General features: G+C 41.4%; 1 protein-coding gene across 5 annotated transcripts in view; it reads left to right on the plus strand.

Moving 5' to 3' along the window:
- The first annotated feature begins 6996 nt into the window (after positions 1-6996).
- Positions 6997-19460, plus strand: part of APBA1 (amyloid beta precursor protein binding family A member 1) — an 88306-nt gene continuing 75842 nt past the window's right edge. For 4 of the 5 annotated variants that reach the window (XM_054053869.1, XM_054053868.1, XM_054053864.1 and 1 more), the window contains exon 1: positions 7380-7553. The gene's annotated coding sequence lies outside the window, so the exon portion shown is untranslated. Of the gene's footprint in view, positions 7109-7379; positions 7554-19460 lie in introns of those variants that run through there. The other variant, XM_054053867.1, reaches the window with a different exon arrangement.

Here is a 19460-nt window from a genome sequence, read left to right on the forward strand (position 1 = left end):
AGGTTAACACAGAAGCTATTCAAAAGGAAAATGTTTGTGTCACAGGAATTTTCGGTGAGAGCAAAGAGAAGTCATTTTCAGCAAGACCTTGTTTCTTATCTCCTGCCTGAAAAATGCCTTTGTATCTCACAGACACGGGGAGACAATGGTAATGCCCGAGGCTGCCAACAGGAGTCCCAGACCTCCACTCTTCGTTCCAGCAGCTGCAAACAATCAATGCTTCCAACAGGTCAGCCCCTCAAAATCCCACAAATCAAGGTAGCTGAGGAGGATTGTAAAGTAATGTAAATCAAGCCAGTCTTCTCCAGGCTCCCTCTGCTCCTTTTCCCACTGTTTGCACATGCTGGCTCCTGTAAAATACTGAAGATCTATTACAGTAAAACTATTAGGGCAGCTGGAATGTTTAATTTAATGATTTTATTCCTTTTGAGAGGTTCCTGATGTGTAAGTTTATCTGGAAATTCCCATGGTGCCTGTATGAAAAATAGGAAAAATCCTGATTGGGTTTGCTAAGCACAAGATGCTCTCTCTGAATTAATTTGCCTTGGTAAACATTATGTTGTGTTCAAGGCTGCTCTGAGAAAAAAGAAAATAGCCAAAGCAGTATGAATGTAGGTATTTTACACAGATAGCGTCTTCAATCTGATTATAAAGTAAGGTGCTTTATACTCACTATACAAATGCTTCTTCTGACTGTTATAACTGGAAAATACATTTTATTTTCCAGCACTGCATCATAAAAATTCCTATATTCACACCATAGTCTGAATGTATATTACCATCTGTAATACAAAGAAGGTATTCTTGAGTTGACTCTAAACTGTTACAGCTTTCTAGAAAAGTATACAAATTTGGTTTATTCAACAGTTCTATAAAAAGAACCACTGTCAGCTTTATTGTTTATAGAATCATAGAATTGTTAGGTTGGAAAAGATCTTTGAGATCATCAACTCTAATCTGTTCACTACTAAGTTCCACCTTTTTAACACCTCTGTGGATGGTGACCCAGCCACCTCCCTGGGCAGCCTGCCAAATAACCCTCCCAGTGAAGAAATATTTCCTAATGTGAAATCTAAATACTCCCTGATGCAGCTTGAAGACATTTCCTCTCATCCTATCCCCTGTCACTTGGGAAAAGAGCCCAACACCCACCTGTCTGCAACCTCCTTTCAGGTAGTTGTAGAGAGCAATAAGGTCTCCCCTCAGCCTCCTCTCCTCCAGGCTAAACAACCCCAGCTCCCTCCGCCGCTCCTCATAAGACTTGTTCTCCAGCCCCCTCACCAGCTTCATTGCTCTTCTCTGGACACGCTCCAGAGCCTCAATATCTTTCTTATAGTGAGGGGCACATTATCTGTGCTTATGTTTCCAAAAAATGTAAAAATAGCATGAAAAAGTAACTGATTCTCTAGTGAAGGGGAAGAGTGAAGATTCTCTACAGTGTGTAGAAAGGATAATAGTAAATTGATAGTGACCTTCATGTACCTTATACTCCTTTCAAAACTGCCTACTTGAATGTATTGTGTCTGAATTTCTCAAATACTACCACATAATCATGGTATTATCCATATGGCTAATTCCTGATGGATTACATTTCTCCTTTTATTATACTTTAAGCTTTCAGAATTTTTTATCTTTGTGATTTTATTTATTTTGTGATTTTATTTATTTTGTGATTATGTCTATTGCCTAGTATTCTGGCAGGCATGACAGTTTTACTTTATTATACTCTGAAGAGCTTTCTCCCTGCCAACTGTCTGTTTAAAGTCTCTTCATAGATGAGGCAGCATTCTTTACGATTTATATTAATTAAATATTTAGTATATGGCCCCTCAGGCAAAGTAAATGCTTCAAAGCATAGCTAGTGATACGCTGTCCCCTCAGATCACTATAACATTAAAAACGGAGCAACCTGTTTCTACAGGCTATGGGTGGGCAGTCCACAATAATTGCAACCCAACTGAAGTGAAGATTTCTATTCAAGTATATGGAATGCCTGCTTCAAAGCTTGGCATCAAAGATTGCCTGCTTCAAATGGGATGATGAGATTCATCAGAGGATAAGATCTGTAGAAAACTGCATTGAGCTTTTTGGGAGCAATGACCGATGTTTGAAACAGCATTGGGAGACTTCAAGGGGTGTTGAATCCAAATTAATTAGAGGCTCTCCCCTTGGTGTGTCACAAGATATTGTCATGGTTTAAAACCAGCCAGCAGCTAAGCACCATATAGCGGTTCACTCGCTCCCCGCTTGTGGGATGAGGGACAGAATCAGGAGAGTAAAAGTGAGAAAACTCATGAGTTGAGATAAGGACAATGTCATAGGTAAAGCAAAAGCTGTGTGTGCAAGCAAAGCAAAACAAGGAATTTATTCACTGCTTCCCATCATCAGGTAGGTGTTCAGCCATCTCCAGGAAAACATATCTCACTGGTGGGGTGGTGTGAGGAGCAGAAAAGGCCTTGACTTTTGCCCTACTCAGCAATAACAAAAACATCTCTGTATTATCAACACTGCTTTCAGTGCAAATCCAAAACATAGCCCCATACTAGCTACAATGAAGAAAATTAACTCCATTTAACAATTAACTCCACTCTGTCCAGTCAAAACCAGCACAGATATACATAAAGAAAAGGGAGAAGAAGCATTTACAGAATAAAGCCTTTGAGATCTTCCAATACAACCTCAAAGACTACAAGTACAAGTGATAAAGAAAACACCAGGCCTCCTTCTTGTCCGCTTGTATAGTGTCCACAAGTGATGGAAGATATGTTAAGGTATCATTCCCTGACACAGGAAATCCCTTCGTGAAGGAAAATGCTGGTGGAGCCTGTGTTTGTTGTGCTGCTAATGTTACAGACTGAATGCAGATACACAGAGTGAAGTTTTGCAGGTATGTTATACAGGAAGTCAGAATAATAGTTGACAATACTGGTGGTTTCTAGGTCTAAAAATCATAGATCTGACTCCATACTCCTGACTCAGCTATTTCAGATCAAACTAATCAAGAAGATAAGCTGGGTTGAGTCTAGGCATTTTTTTACTCATAGAAGAATGGAACAGTTTGGATTGAAAAGGACCTTAAGGAGCTTCTAGTTCCAACCCCTCCCCTGCCATGGGTAGGGACACCTTCCAAAGACCAGGCTGCTCAAAGCCTGATCTTGAACACCTCTAGGGGTGGGGCATCCACCACTTCTGTGGGCAACCTGTTCCAGTGTTTCACCACCCTCATAATGAAGAATTTTTTTGCTAATATCTGATCTAAATCTATGCTCTTTCAGTTTAAAGCCATTACCCTTTTTCCTATCACTACACACCCTTTTCTAAAGTCCCTCTGCATCTTTCTTGTAGGCACCCTTTAGGTACTGGAAGGCAGCAATAAGGTATCCCTTACATATCTCAGCCTTCCTTCATAGAAGAGGTGTTGCAGCCCTATGATCATTTTTGTGGCTCTCCTCTGGACAAACAGATCCATGTCTTTCTTGTTCTGAGGACTTCAGAGCTGGACACAGTACCTACTTTGGTATTGGCAAGCACCTCTGAGACAGCCCACTTTCTTCCAACAAAGAATAACTCACACACCACTAGAGTCAGAGATTAATGCTTTTTGACATATGAAAGCTGTAATCCCAAGCTTGTAGACAGTAAAAAGCATTTATTTCTCTCACAGACCTTAAGCTACCTGACCTTAAAACTGTGTCAAGCTTGTGCTGGTCTTTTCAGCCTGTGAGAGCTGTTTTGCCTTTGGCCCAAGCGTGGAAGTAGCAAGCCACAGACCTAAGATCACTGCTATGTCCAGTTCCTGGAAATACATACAAGCTCACTAGATTATTAAACTAGTATAGTGAAAAGTGTTTGAGCTGTCATGTCCAAGGTTTTAATCTAGGTTCATGGTTATATAAACACAAGTGGAAGTAGACATGCTGAATCCAATTAATGTACTTCACAGAGGGCGGGGGGGGTGGTGTTTCTTGAACAAGGAAACCTTCAGCATAGCTTCTTCGCTTTTGAAATATCCAACTAACAAGATGTTCATATGAAAACTGGGCTAGGCTCTTCCTCATAAGATAGATCTTTGCTGATAGTCACATGACAGCTTGTGAGAAATGACCCTAAAATATTACAAGAACAAAGGCAGAGTGTGGCATTGCTGAGCAGATTTAGAAACCCTGTACGACTCTGTCCACAAAGTCCATATGAGCTCTGTGTGTATGCAGGAACCAAGGGAATGATGGCTTGCTCAAATCTGTCAGTTTCTTCCTCCTTTTTTATCTTTACAGCAACTCTGAGTGGTAAGCGCAATCATAAGCCATACGTGAGGCACTGAGGCTCATCTCAGGTGGTGCAGCACTTGTGCGAAGTAAGGCCTAATTACATCCATTTCCCCCTAAGGTAAGCATGTCTTGGTCACTGAAGGGTCATCAAGCCTTAAAGCCATTGACACATGGAATGATGTGAATGCTTGTCATTAAATTGAAATACAAGAGGGAAAGCAATACACAATGAAAAAATTGTTCACTGTAAATAGCACTATTTACATAGCAAGAGTATCTGAATATGCCAGAAGCTGGCTCATTTGTACTTATCATGGATTGCCACAATGACTTACAAAACTGTCGCCTTCACAAAGTTATCATTTAGCATCCAGCAGATTGTACAGATTCATCCACAGAGCGACTTCATTCTATAACTGTTGCAGATTAGTCTCGATGCTTTTAATACCAGTTTTTCAGTGGGTTTTATTTACTATATTTAAAAGTGAACTGGTTGGTTTTGAAAGAGCAATTTGAGTTTGTTCAGAAGCTTAATTTCATGTAAGTGTGGTTCTACAAAACTCTAAATCGTTTCTACATTTTCAGAAAGAGCTAGCACAGAACTGTGTTGTATAAAAAAAACTTTACGTCAACAACAAACAGACCACAATTTCCAGAATTTCAATTGTAAAAATTGAAAGAGAAAAAACGTGAAGCAACAATGATGATGAAATTGAAGACATGTAGGAGCCTGAAGGTCAATGCTAGTGCATCGTACTAATACTGTTGCTTTAGCAGTAGCACCTCTTCAAGTTCACGGACAGCTCAAGCGCTAGAAGACCTGTCACCATGAGCTGTGAAACAAATGGTGTAGAATGGAGCTCTGGAAGAAAAATGCACTTAGATATGGAACTTCTCTTGCATATAAATTAGCAGTCATAAAGTCTGCTATTATTAGTTTCTTGAAATTTTAAGAATACAACAGAATGAGGTAGATTGGGAGGGACCTCTAGAGGTCATCTGGTCAAATCTGCCTCCTAAAGCAGGGCAAACATCACATTCAGGCCAATCTGCCTCATTATCTTCAGAGGGAGGACAGAAAGGAGTTTAGTAAGTAGGGTGTTTTAACTGACATTACTATCCTAGGATCAATAGCTTTGGAACTCTCTCATGTCCATTCTGTACACCCAAAATTATAACCTGGAGCCATTCCAGGGCACAGAAATGCAGAAGGGAATAGAGATCTCCCCCAGGTTTTTTTTCACTACAATACTTACCAGGTTGGAAGATGTCTCCATGACAGAAGACAAAAACGTCAATGAATAATAACTATTAGCAAAGGAGGAAAAAAATGAAGTGTTGCAATGTATTGAAAATAGAGGAAGTATTTTGATAGCAGTTGCCTAAGCAACAAAAATCACTCATATTTTCTTAAATTCTTTCTTCTTTCACAACAATAATTTTTTTTGTTCATACTCTCATTTTCAAAGTCTTCTTTTGCAGACTGCTGTGGTGTTCTGGCTAGGATATAAAAGTACAGCTGTTCTTACTGAGTAGCTGAACTGTATATAATAGGGGAATAGGCACTACTCTATTACCAAGAACCAGAAAGTCTCTTTTTAGAAAGGGGAAAAACAGAATTATATTCCAAACTAACACCATGTTATCACAGTAAATAACAACAAGCCTTTGTATGTACAGATTATTTATGCTAGTTAGCAGTGGCTTATGCTTAAACACTTCACAGTCATTTATTACATTCTCTGTAGACTCAAATTCACAATACTCTCAAAATGTACAAATGCAGGTTGCAGACAAAAGTTTTGCGTTATTTGTTAGTCATCTTGAATCATAGAATCATAGAATCATAGAAGGGTTTGGGTTGGAAGGGACGTTAAAGATCATCCAGTTCCAGCCCCCCTGCCATGGGCAGGGACACCTCCCACCAGACCAGGCTGCCCAAGGCCAAATCCAACCTGGCCTTGAACACTTCCAGGGAGGGGGTAGCCACAACTTCCCTGGGCAACCTGTGCCAGGGCCTCAGCACCCTCATGGTTAAGAATTTCTTCTTTATGTCAGGAAGCCTCCTCGCCTTTTTCAAAATGGAAAACTGTTTAGATATTAACCTAGCTGTGAAAAATAAATAAATAAATATTTCTTCTGATAGTTTTTTTGGCTATCCAACTGTATTGATTAAAATCCCATAAAAGGCAAGACCCTACCTTGAGCAACTAATGATTTTGCTTGTATGTGTGGAACCACTGAGTGAAATATAAGGCAGTAGCTTGGAGCAGTTACAGGATACAATAGCTATTAGAGCCCGGGCTATAAATGGAACTTAAAGCCAAATATGATGTTTATATATGAGTTTATACACAGGGGAGTAAGTAGTCCTCTTTCAGGAACCGGTAAGGATATTTTGGCAGGGAAACAAGCCTTCACGCAGGCTGCTGGCACAATGGATGCCCGTGACCCCGCGGCCGCTGCAGGAGGGGGCGCTGCACCGCCACCTCCCCCTTCACGCCTGGCGGCGAGGGGAAGGCGAGCGGGAGAGGCGTCCTTCTCCATGCCCGCGTCGGGAGCGCCAGGCGTTGGACCACGGGCCGCCCGAAAATCCGCGGTGCCACGCACCCCTCGCCTCTCCGGAGCCACCGCCCCGCCGGGAGCGGCTCAGGGCACTGCGGGGCGGGGCCGGGGAGCCGTGCGGGAGCAGCGGGCAGTAGGGGGCGCGGTGCGGGGTGAGCGCAACGGGGCGGGAGGAGCGGGCGGTCGCGCTGACGCGGAGAGGGCGGTGCGGGCAGTGGGGAGGCGGTGCGGTGCGGAGAGGTGTGGAAGGAGCGGTGCGGTGCGGGTGCAGCCGGGTGAGTGGAACTGGGCGGTGCGGAACAGGGCGGGCGGGCAGCAGGGGGAGGTGCGGGAGGGCGGAGCGGAGGGGCGGTGCGGGGAGGTGCGGAATGTGAGCAGAACTGGGCGGTGCGGGCGGGGGATGGAGATGCGGTCGGGGCGGAACGGAACAGGGCGGGCGGGCAGCGGGGGACGGTGGGGAGGGCGGAACGAGGCGGGGCGGAGCGGTGCGGGGAGGTGCGGAGCGAGCGGCACGGGGGGGGGGCGGTGCGGGCGCTGACGCGGAGAGGGCGGTGCGGCAGGCGGGGCCGGTGCGGACGGTGCTGTCGTTCGGCGTCGGCAGCAGGAGGAGGAGGAAGATGATGATGATGGTGGCGGCGACGAGATGAGCGGGCGGCTGCCGGGCTGTCGGCCCCGCGCTGCGCTGCCACCGCCGCCGGAGCCGCCCCGCGCCCGCAGCAGGTGAGCGGGAGCCGCTGCGTGCTTTCGTTTGCTCGATCCGCTTAATCGTTTCGTTTGGCATTGGTGGGAAATGCGTGGAACAGCCCTGCTTGGAGCGGTGCGTGCCGCGATGCGCCGGGCTAGGCTTCGCCATCCCCGCCCCCGGCATCCTTCCTGCGGCGAGGAGGAGGGATGGGGCTGCGGGCATGCAGCGGGAGGTAACGCCGCGCTCCCGAAGGGCCAAAGGGGACCCGCGTCTCCCCACCGTCCTCTCTGTCCCCGGGCTGCGGGGAGGGGACATCTGCCACCTTCGTTTATTGATATCGGGAAGGCGTCTCGGTCTTTTCTCCCCGGGAGGGCGGACCGATCGCCCGGATCGCGGCCAGTGCAGCTGCGTGCGCCGCGTTTGCCTTCTGGAAAGATCAGCGTCGAACGGAGCGATCCGTTAGGACTCGTTCTGTGCCGTCATCTGTAAAACGTGCCTTTTGGGAGGTGGAAACTTGGACCTGGGCTGGAAAACTACAGCGTCATCTTGCTCGCCCCTGTCGTAGCGTTTCTGGGCTGCGGAACTGCAGTTCGCTTTAGGGAGTGCGCTGCAGATCCGGCTGTTTTCATAGTTGCTGAGGGGTTAGAAGGCAGAGATGTTTGCCTGACTCTGCATTTGTTAACAGTGAGCTCATGTGGGTGTAGGGCACATCGTGCGTGTGGCTTTTTTCTTGCCTTTGACGTGCATCGTGTTATGTCAGCTGATAAGAGCACACCCAGGGCCCTGCAGTTCTGCATCTGCTCTGCGACCGTGGCCCGTGAGGTCCCCATCCGCTTGGCCTGGAAAATATTCCAGTCACAGTATTTCCAGGTTCTGCTGCATTGCTGTCAAAATCTGGACCGGCTGCACCTGCCTTGTGCCTGTGCCTGGAACAAGCCCGTGATGCCTGATTTTTCCAAGCACTGATGGTTGATGTGTGTTTTTTCCTTCTAGGTGCTAGATTTTAGTGGTTTGCAGATAGCCAAAAGCGAGGAGCGTGTTTATCGTTTGTTCTCAAGGAGGGGGAGTTGGGGCAAAGGGTAGCCTGCCTGGAAACGCTGTTAGGGAGAGAAGGAGAACAGTTGCCATTGAATTCTGCACATTTATATTCATACTGAAAAATTACATGTCCAGTAAATCATAATGGAAGGCCACAGGAAACTGCAAAAGCAGAAAAATTAGCATTCCGACGCTCTTTGGGATAGAAGTTGTGGAGGTCCAATGTAAAATGTGAAATAGAAGCAGCTTGCCTCCATGGAAAATGTGATCTGAGATTGAGAAGTCTGCAGGCTTTTTGGCCAAACTGATTTCTACAAACTGATGGCAGTTCAAGGCTGGGTGTATAGTATGAATTGTGTAATTTATTGGTCTGTTTTCTTGGACGTTTGTGGTTACAGCTTGAAGAAATATATTTATCTTACATTAATGTATTGCCCTCTCTTAAATGAGAAGATTTTCTGTCTTGTATGCTGTCTTCTAACAGATGCAAGGCCAGCCTTTTGGTAAGCTATTAAAAATATTCTCTGATTAGCCCTTTGGCTATAAAATGTAAGAATGCTGGGAAAGTGGTTTGGCACATCTAGGCAGATAGAAAAGATAGGTTGGGTGTGTTGGAGAGGAGGGAGAGACGCTGAAGATTTTTAGTGTGATTCTGTTTGCTTGCCTAATAGAAAATATTTTTCATAATTTCTTGAGTTAATAATTTAATTCTTAGTAATTTGTTTATAATAAGTTTGCCAGTCCTTACATGTTGGGAAGAGTGCAAATGCATTCCCAATTTTTATTTATCGAAGCTGTCTTCATATGTTTAAACTCTAGGAAGTGATGCTTTGGAAGAAATTTTGTGATGCTGAATATGGTGGTGTGGTGGATGTCAGAGGTGAAAATCTTGCTGTAGTCTATCTTGCCCTTATTCTTGTGGGGCAGGCAAAGTGGGTGTAGATTTTTGGAGATAAGCCTGAACATCTTGTTTTCTCTGTGTAAAGGCTCCATAATGCTTTGAAATCAGGGACTGCTAATTTTGAGGCTAATGTTTGTGTCGTCTATCTAATAAGCAACACCAACCAGAAACCTGAATGCTTTGCATATGAATTTGAATGGGTGTTAATTGGGCCACAGTTACGTACAATTCGTAAATCCATAAATTGAAAATGTCTGCAATATGAATTTTATGTGCATCTTTGAAATGTAATTTTCTTTTTTTTTTTTTCTTCCTTTATTTTCTATTTTTAAAAGGCCAGTGTGGGTAGTCATTTCTAGTGGTTTTGTTATTTGGCTTTAGGTTGTCTCAGTGTTTATGGCAAACAAAATCAGGAAAATGAAATAGTAAATCCAGAAAAGGCAGCTAGGAAAATACACATTACGTTGGTTCTGTGGTGTTACTGCAGGTGTTTGAGCTCAGGGTTAGTATACAAAAGTAACAATCACATTAAAAAAACCCCAAACAAACATCGATAGCCACAAAACTTCAGAATAATTAATTAGGCAAACAAGGGGAAAATTAGACAGAGAGCTAAAACTTTTAACTTGTGTCTCATGGCCTGGATACTTCAGACCAGAATTCTGTCGGCACCTGAATTATCTGCTGTTGATTGTAGCTATTCTGGATTTATATGAGATTCAGAGTTAGGAGAATCAAATCTTATATCTTATAATAGTAATAATGATAATAGGAGTCTGTCAGATAGTTTAATACAAGTTTTCCATAAGCAGTGCAGCTTGATTAACTGAAGCTTAACTTTGAACAAGATCCTATTACTGTACGTTCACTTCAAGCTTTGATGTTCCAGTAATGAATTTTTAAATGTGTTTTTCTGGTTTCACAGAAGGTATAGGTTCCTGCTTAATGAGTGATCTAGCAAGAAAATCTCTGCTCGTTTATTTCTAATAGATTGCATGTTAATACATATTGTATAGGGGTTAAAGGATTCTGAAAAACAGATTGATTATTTTTTCTTCATACTATTGATTGATTTGTTAAACCAGCTGCTCAGAGCAGATTAATAGTATTTTTCTGTTTCCACTGCATGGTACTGTCTTCAAAAAAAGCTGTGGGTTTATTGCTTTACTGAAGGAGCCTAGGGAAGCGTCTTTATTTCCCACTTTCGCGTGTCTGGACAACTAATGCCGATAATATGTGTCCTTACTGTGAAGAAATAAACACAGCAGCCGCGTAATGGGTACATGACAGCTGTGGTTGGCAGAGGAGTTAGCAGAGAGTTCTATAGAACTCTTGAATGGTATTGTTCCGCTAGATCCTCTCTGCTGCAGAATGTGTATTTGACATGGGAGGAGGAGTGGGAATTTGTTACCAAGTGCAAATCTGTTTGGAAGGAGCCAATAAATAGGGAGGTGCTGCTGGGAGAGTGGCATCCTCTCCCCTGGTCCATCCTCTTGCCTTTAGAGTATTATGTCCTACAAAGTGTCTCTGGTGCTGTGTTCTAAGTGCAGATACTTACTGGGAGGATTTTCCATTCTGTAATAAGCCTGTGTGTGTAACTGCCTGTAGATGAGCAGTAGGGTTTTGTACATCATTCAGGAAAATAGTGAAAGAAGTGGATTAGCAGTATTTAAAACAATAAATAGTCTAAGTGAGGTAGACCACACTGGGGGCCTCTGTTTTTCCCATTGCCTAGCCAAAGGAGGAGGAGAGGTTCTGTGACATTCAACCAATGATTTTAGAGCGTTTAAAAAGTTGTGTTTAACTGTTTACTTATTTTTTACATATACCCTTCCCCCATGTTGTCCAGCATGTTCTTAGGTTATCTATTTGGTCTGTCAAATCTTGCTTGTAAGCCAGTGATTGACTATTACTTGCTTCTTTGTTTTTAACAAGCACTTCAGTTAAAATTTCCGTCCTTAAGAAGATGACCACCTTGTCACCTGTGCAATGAAAATATGAGAGTAGGGAGTGAGAGACTTCATTAAAAGTCTGTGGGTGAATGTGACAGATGAGCAGCACATCCTTGGAATTTGGGTTGAATCATTTTAGTGGTAATTTGGTTTTTTTCAGCTAATTAAACTCTTCTGGCACACTTTTCTGCATCAAGAGCATACCTGCTGAATTTGATATTCAAACTTTCTGCTCTAAAAGATGAGCGCAGATTGGGAAAACACCAAGATAGCAGAGCCATGGAGTCTATAAGACTTGGCTTTCTGCTACCAAGATTAATTGAGCAGCTATGCTTAATTAACTCACTTTTGCTTTATTTTTTCCATGCTGGGGATGTAGATGAGGGGGATAACTACTTTTCTATATATGCATGGTTGAGGTACTGGTTTGATATCTAAGAGATACTGGTTTGGTGCCCTATATTGATCCGGATAAATAATTTTGTTTCCCTACAATTCTTTTTTTTTTTTTTTTTTTACATAAGATAAAAGGTTTCTGATTGTTCCTCTTCCGTCAGACATTGAGAATTATTTTTCTTTTAGTAGAAATATGTTTTGCACAAAAAATGGTAGGTAGTTGGGTGGGCAGGACCTTAGGATCTGGGTAAAAGAGGTATTTTTAAACGGAAGGAGGAGGAAAAAATATCAGAACATAATGGGAGATTTAAAACACATTGTCACATATGTGAATGTGACATTTTCCACCAAAGTATGCTTAGGTTTTATTCCTGAATTTTAATTTTTTTTAGTTTATTCTAATGTCTGAGTTGCAATTCTTGCCGACAGCATTACTGTTAAAATGTATTTATGTAGTGTCTATTCTGATGGGATCTTGATCATGTTTGAAATCTTAGTGCTTTGTAAATCTTAAATATAGCACTTCGTTGGACCAAGTAAATATAAATTAGAAAAACATTTTAAAAAGATACTGAGAGTAATATGTAAAAAAAGATCCTGCCAGAGCCGGCAGAGGAAGCAGAGGGTAGAAGCTCTCAGTGTAGGTCTTCCCCAGGCTAACATCATTGGAATGCTTTAATTGACACTTCAAATCCAAAGAACAAGCAAAAGCAATAGTTCTCTATATGTTGGCTTTCTCAGTTGAATTTTGGGAGTGTGGGTGCTGCCTCCACTGTTGGAAGAGAAAATTGACATGTTTTGTGTGATGTGTGTGGGGAGCTGAGGTTTTTTGCCTTCTCTTTTCGTAACAGCTTTCTTACACCAGCTTTTTTATAATCACAGAGTGATTTGAGTTGGAAGGGATCCCTGAACGCCATCTGATCTAAGCGCTGTTCAAATCAGGTGACTGAGGTGATGCCTGCACATGCCATGTTTCTGGCTCTTGCCTGAACGGGAGGATGAAGCTCTGAAGCCAAAGTACCGTCCATGCCTTTTGTGGATTTCCAACACAAGACTGCAGGAAGTTTTGCTTACTGCCCCAGTGGAATGGGGCAGCTGCTGGAGACAAGCTTTCCTCTGTCCTGCCCTCCTCTGCTGGCCAAGCCGCAATGCAGAATGCTGCTGGCTCTTCCACTGGGGCAACAGAAGTATTGGCATGAAAGACATTTTCTGTGTGAGGGATACAGCAGTTACCTCCTGATGCATGCTGGATTTTAAATCAGCCTTACCATAGTCATTCCACCCAAGAAAGGGCTGAAATACACATGTATTTGCTGCATTAGCTTGTCCAATAACCTGATAATTTCTTTTTTTCTTTTTTTAATTGGATTTTTAAGATGATTAGAATGGAGAAAATTAACATGCAGAAGTTTAGAAAACATATTTGGTGTTGAACTGTGTTGAAATGTTTAAAAGCTAGAATGCTATTAAAAAAAAAGTTATTTATTAATTAGTGTTCCTACTAATTTTGTGCTGTGAAGTTACCTTTTACCTTCTGTAGAAAATTTCCCCCAGTAACTTTGTGGTGAGCTGACAGAAAGTTGTATTAAACAGAAGAATTGGTGTAAACCAATCTGCAGCTTTGTAATTCCATTGCATTTTGAGTGGACATTTTATGAACCTTTCTGTGAACTTCACATGTATTTCTGATATCCACAGCTATTGTACCTTTTGCCTCAAAGTGATAAATAGGAATGAACTCAGCGTTCAGCTCTTGCTCAAGAATTATCTTCCATTGCTGATAAATGATTAATGTAATCCACTTATGAGATTACCGTGACATCATTCAGATTTTGGCATGCTTAATTTTATTTCATAACAATGAGAAAATCCCAGAGGCCTTGAAAGCTTCTTCATGGAGAACCATGGTAGCGCTGCAAGGAGCATGAGGGAGATATTTGAGCTTGATGCCTTCTTGACAGGGAGTTGGGCATTGATCCGAGGGGACATCCTAGCCCACCATACTTCATAACATTGCCTCTGCGTTAGCTTCAATGTCCAGGCTTTAAACTTTTTAACTACAGCCTTATGATAATTAGTTTGGTTTCCTGGCCCTACTCAAAGTCTTGCCCAAGTCATGTGGTTTTAATGGGTTGTATTTTGAGTGTGGTACCCTTTGGGCCACACTGATTTTGGAATCAGCAGTTCTAGTTGCGGTCAAAGTTGAGTCAGGGGCTTAACACACTCTCTTGTATCTTTTTATTTCTTTACCTAAGGAAACTGTAAAGAAGTGAATGTTCTTTATTTGCTTTTGAATGCAAAGTTAAATGTAATTAAGGCTACTCAAAACACATCTGTATTTTAGTAGTTACACACATGTAATGCGTTGATATACAATACATTGAAGCATGTTCTGGATTCAAATCTATCTACTTTATTAAAAAGAACTAGTATTTCTAGTTAGCTACTGACTTGATTATTTATGGTTTGGAGCCAAGATATCCCAGGTTCTTGAAAAAATTTTGTCTCAAGGAAAACCAAATAAGTAAGCTGGAAGGAGAAGAATAAATTGATTAGGATGTCTATAAGCTGCATTTATCACTGCTTATTTTAGAGAAAAAGCAGCCTCGGTAACTTTGAGTTACGTTGGTTATCACAGGGGACATGGAGCATCACCTGATGTCTCTGCTGCAGTGGTAATGAGAGTATGTGTGTCACTGGGATCCAGTTATTGGCTGTCATTGACCAGGAATAACAACAATTCATAGAGGAGATCTGGTTCTCTGTCAGCTTCCCCTCAGGATAAGTTAGCCTCTGGTAGCCGACAGAAGTGTTTTTAATTGAACAGCAGAGTGGAAATACGGTTGCATGAAAAGGAAGCATTAAAAGCACAGTCTTAGCTTTTATACGGTTAATATTCCTACAGTGAATTTTCAAAAAGGTAGTGACTATTCCTCCCAAAATGATTGCCTTTTGGTGATTCTCTAGGAATTAAATCCGCAATGAACAGCCTTTGTATGCATGGAGCAAAGGTGATTTTTACATGTTCTGTTCCTAGTATGCAAATTCATACTTTACTCAAGACACTTTTTCTTCAGCATCTTTGTTCATGAAGTTAATCACTGCATTGAGAGAGATCCAAGGGTACTTTTGCTTTTTTTTTATTTCTTTCCTTCCAGTGTATAACTGTGTTGAAACCTGACCTGTTCACAACTCCATTTCGGTCTCTGGTGTTAAACCCTGTATTATGGTCTTGTAAGCAGCGACATCCACAAGCACTGTGGTGCAAGTTTATATACATGTGCTAGGTGTAGTGTGGATAACAGAATAGCAAAAACAGCAATATGGTAAAGAGTCCCTTTTTTTTTTTTTTTTTTTTTTAAGAAGCAGCACTTCATTTATTTGGAAAAAGAAGACTTTTTCAGCTGCTTGTCCAGCTTGACCCTTGTATTTTCAAATGGGAAAGTGTATAGAACAGTGACTTTAGGGCCATTGGACACTGGGAACACTAGGGGTTATGTACTGTACTTGTATGCATCTTACACCTGAAACCAGAGGGTGAAATTACCAGGAAGGAATTCACAGGGTGGGGTTGAATAATTCAAGGCTTCCTGTGGTGTGAGGAAGAGGAAGATATTTTTTTTGTCATTAAGTTGCTTTTAAAAGTCAGTGTGAGGTTTAGTAATCATGCGAACTGCAAAAACTTAATGACAGTGCACAAAAGAGCTGTTATTCTTCAATTTTATAATATTCTGTGTCTTTGCTGTTAATGCTTTGTGTGTAAAAAATCAGACATGTACCCCTTAAAGACTAACCTCCAAATAGGTGCATATCTGCTGTCACTTTATGTATTCCATCTGTTGAAGATTTTCTATCTCTCCAGTGTACAACAGGAATCCTGCAGCTTCATGGCCTTTCGCAGTATCTTAAACAGTAATTATTGTATAGTAGCATACGAACCTTATTGGCATCCTTTTGTGTTGGATTTTCAGTAAGGTGCTGAATAGTGGGCACACCTGATAGTCTAGAGAAGACTCACTGCTCTGAAAAGAATCCGGTGAAGGTTTTGGGTGGATTTCATTGGTCTTTGCCCGTGTGAGTTCATGCTTGAGGGAAAAGACATCTGCAAATACAAAATCACTAGATCTTTCAAGCGTGAAGTGGTGTGCTGTGGAGTCACCTATAATTATTCATACTTAGTTTGAACAGCATAGGAGACCTGGCTGAAATGCTGGTGGGTTTTAGGAAAGAAGACTGAAAGGAAGAGTCACTCAATGAAAGGCAATGGTCTGTCACTGCAGCTTCGCTGGAAATCCACACATTTCCCACTGATTCCAATTGACAAGGAAGAGGTCTTGCACAACTCGTGTGGTCAGTCTGTTGAGTGGCAGGGGTCTACAGTTGACCTGTGAGCGTAAGGGGGAGAACACGAGAAAAGGAGTCGTCTAGTTAATTTTTTTTCCTCCTAAGAGGACAAATTAAGATGTTGAAAACAAAATATCTGTCACCTGTTAAGGCTGTTTCAGGGGAGTGTGTACTCAGGGGAGTATGCTACCAATTGGTAGCAGTAATGGATCATTTTGGAAAAAATCAAACTTGCCTGTGACTTTCAGGTTTGCATAGTTCTGTGTTCACCCTGGTCAAGCCAACCGTTCCCAAAGCCTTGCGAGTGCTGGGACGATACAGCTTTGTAAATGATTTCAAAATCAAGACCAAATTTTACCATTAGTTTTGACTACAGTAGTTGGAGCCGTGATTATACTTTGGTAAAGTAATTATCGGCAAGAGATGAGTGGGGAGGGAAAGAGACTTTGTGTAATTGGAGCATCCACCTGGTGTGGTTTGATGACACAGCATGTTAGAGCATGGCCTGTCATAATTTCTGAAGTCTTTTTATTCTTGTACCCTTGTTTATTAGCTGAATCTTTCCCATTGTTCTCATAAATATCTCCACCATTCTCTTATTATACAAAGAGCAGATCTGGCTGGAGTCTTTCCTAGGGAGAATATGTATGGATTGACAGGTTAAGGGTGCAAATCTGGAAGCGATTTTCTGCTGAGGGAAAGACTAAAGCCTTAGAATTTTAGTCTTTTGTTCTGTTGCTTGTCAGTTGTGATACACTTTCCCCACAGGCAGTGGTTTCTGATTTCTCTTTTAGAGGCTCGTAGATATGTTCTTGCTCATAAATATGTTCTTACCAAGCACTGACATAGAGAACTGATGAGATTTTTGACGCTTTCACTTGTGCAGAGGCATTTGACTATCAGAAACAAATGTGGAGTGAAAATACACCAATTTCAATTTGCATTTTATGACATGGCAGTAGTGTTGTTGCCAGTTTTTGTCAGGGGACTTGGGATGGTAGCAGCGGTTTTATTCTTATTTCCAGGATTATCTTTATGATCACAGATTCTTTAGTCTCAGTCCCAGGTACCTCAGAGGAAACCTTCCTGTGTAATAGCTGTAGTTTTATTTTTCCTGTCCCTGTGTGTAGCATGTGAAAATTGATTTCTTTCTTCTAAGGTATAGCTTTGTCATCCTTCAGCTCTACCTGCGTGTGCATGGCAGTTGTGACAAGGTCTGGAAGTTATTCTTGTGTATGCATTTTATTTTGTATCTGGTATGTATCTGTTCTAGTTTTGCTGTGAGTACTTTTAAAAATGCCTTTGAATTGTATGTGGTGAGGATTTAATCCCCTTCTTTTTTCCTTTCCCTCCCATCTGTGTCTGGCTTGTGAGTTACATCATCATGTTTTTCATTTGCCTTTCTTTGTCCTGAGGAGGCTAATTCTTCTGTTTCTAAATGTAGCCCCATTCATGACTTCCTACTACATGTGACATATTCTCCATGAAAAAGCAATGATGTGATAGTGGATATTTTTATGTAAGGGATCAACAATAGCAAAAATGCCTTTGCAAAGGATCTGATGAGTCTGTGGAGGACACATAGAGAGGGAGTTGAGTGAGTTTATATCTGGGTGTGCATTTAATCTAGAAACATATGTTTTAGGAAAAAAAAGAAAGTGTCTCTTGGAAATTGTAGGAGAATCATGGACTAGGTTAATGGGAAAACCTTAGAGCTTAGAAATCAGTAGATGTATCATCGTTGTGATAGATACATCTTCACAGTGTACAATTTGGAGTTAGTGGCCCACAGCATCTAAATTAGTCTTTGTCTTTTCATGCTAAAGACTTGGCATGAAATAATTTTTTCTCAGCTCCTACATCTGCTTTTTCTTGATGCTGAATGTTTTGTTGGCATGTTGTCTGTACGTATGTGAATAAAGTGGTGTCTGGTTTTCGTCTGCCACACTGATAAAGATGCTCAGTGAATTACAGAAGTGGAAGACCTCGTTGTAATAGGTGTGGACACAGTTTTTCTTGTTACCATCTGCATAGTAATTACACTGTTGTGTTCAGTTAGCAAAGGAAGTTTTCTCATTGTTGATGCTGTGATTGTACACTGCTTTACACGAGGTTTGTGTGGTTTTGTCAATTCATTAAGAACAAAGGCATTCTTGGATTGCAGAAACGAACGTTCTTCGTTTTACTTGTTAAACCTTACATTTACAAGAAAAGAATTACAGAATTTTTGAGTAGAAATAAGGTTATTAGTCTAGCCTATGAAAATTGTTTCGTTTCTATATCAATGAAAGCTTTTTTTTTGTTCAACACTGTGAATTGTGACATGACAGAAGTCCAAGGTTTGTGGGTTTTGATGTCTCATTTGAGAAAAACATTTCAGTCTGCCAGTTTTTGACCTACTGAAGAAAGACCATAAAGTATAGAGGGGCTGAGTTAAGGGTTATCTTAGTATGAAGTTTCCAGTGTTGGAGCTTAACTTGCATTTAAAGCTCTTTGCTTTAAAAGAATTTGCCAACTTTTAATCTCTTCCTTATCTTGCATCTCTAGCTTGTTTGTCTTGAAATAAATAACACAGAGATGTTCAAAGGACAGGAATGATGCTTAATAATTGGAGACAACTGAAATGCTATCTCCACTTTGTTAATAAAGGAAAATATTTGTACTTCCTAACTGAAAAGCCCTGGCAAAAGCAGCAGAAAACAAAGCTATCTGTAGTAAGGAGGACTTAAGTGTGAATTATTGGGTGAGATGCAGAAAGGAGAACTGGGTGTTGGAAGAAACATCTCAACACTGAGATCTATTATGATGTGAAATGGTCTCCCAGGGCAGAGGGGAAAGAACATTTCTGGAGAAGTGAATACTCAGTGGTGTAAAGGCTTCAATAGTACTGTAGGGAGTTGAATAACTTCAACTTGAATAACCTCTTTCAGACGGATTTTGATGTGGCTTTAGTTTTCATGATCTGGGATAAACTCATCTGTGAAAGTGATATAAGCAGATTTTCTGTTCTTCTTTTGTTTGTCACCAGGTGTAGCTTCCTGATATTGTTGGTGGTTTTTTGTTGTTTTTTTTCTCCATGAAATCAACAGTTTTGTGATGTGGTAAATTATTTTCTGTTTTAGTTTTGTCCTTGAAGCAGCATTCCATGATTTTTTTGGTGGTCAGCAGCTTTGAGTTGAGAGTTAAAGTTTGATTAAAATATAGTGACATTTAGGAATGAACACTAGTGTGTTTTATTCTTGCAAAATAAGATCAGAAGTTATTGGTGAGTCACTATCACCTGTCTCACAGGTAATCATAGGTGTAATTGC

The sequence above is a fragment of the Cuculus canorus genome, chromosome Z, assembly GCF_017976375.1.
Source record: "Cuculus canorus isolate bCucCan1 chromosome Z, bCucCan1.pri, whole genome shotgun sequence".
NCBI lineage: Eukaryota > Metazoa > Chordata > Aves > Cuculiformes > Cuculidae > Cuculus > Cuculus canorus.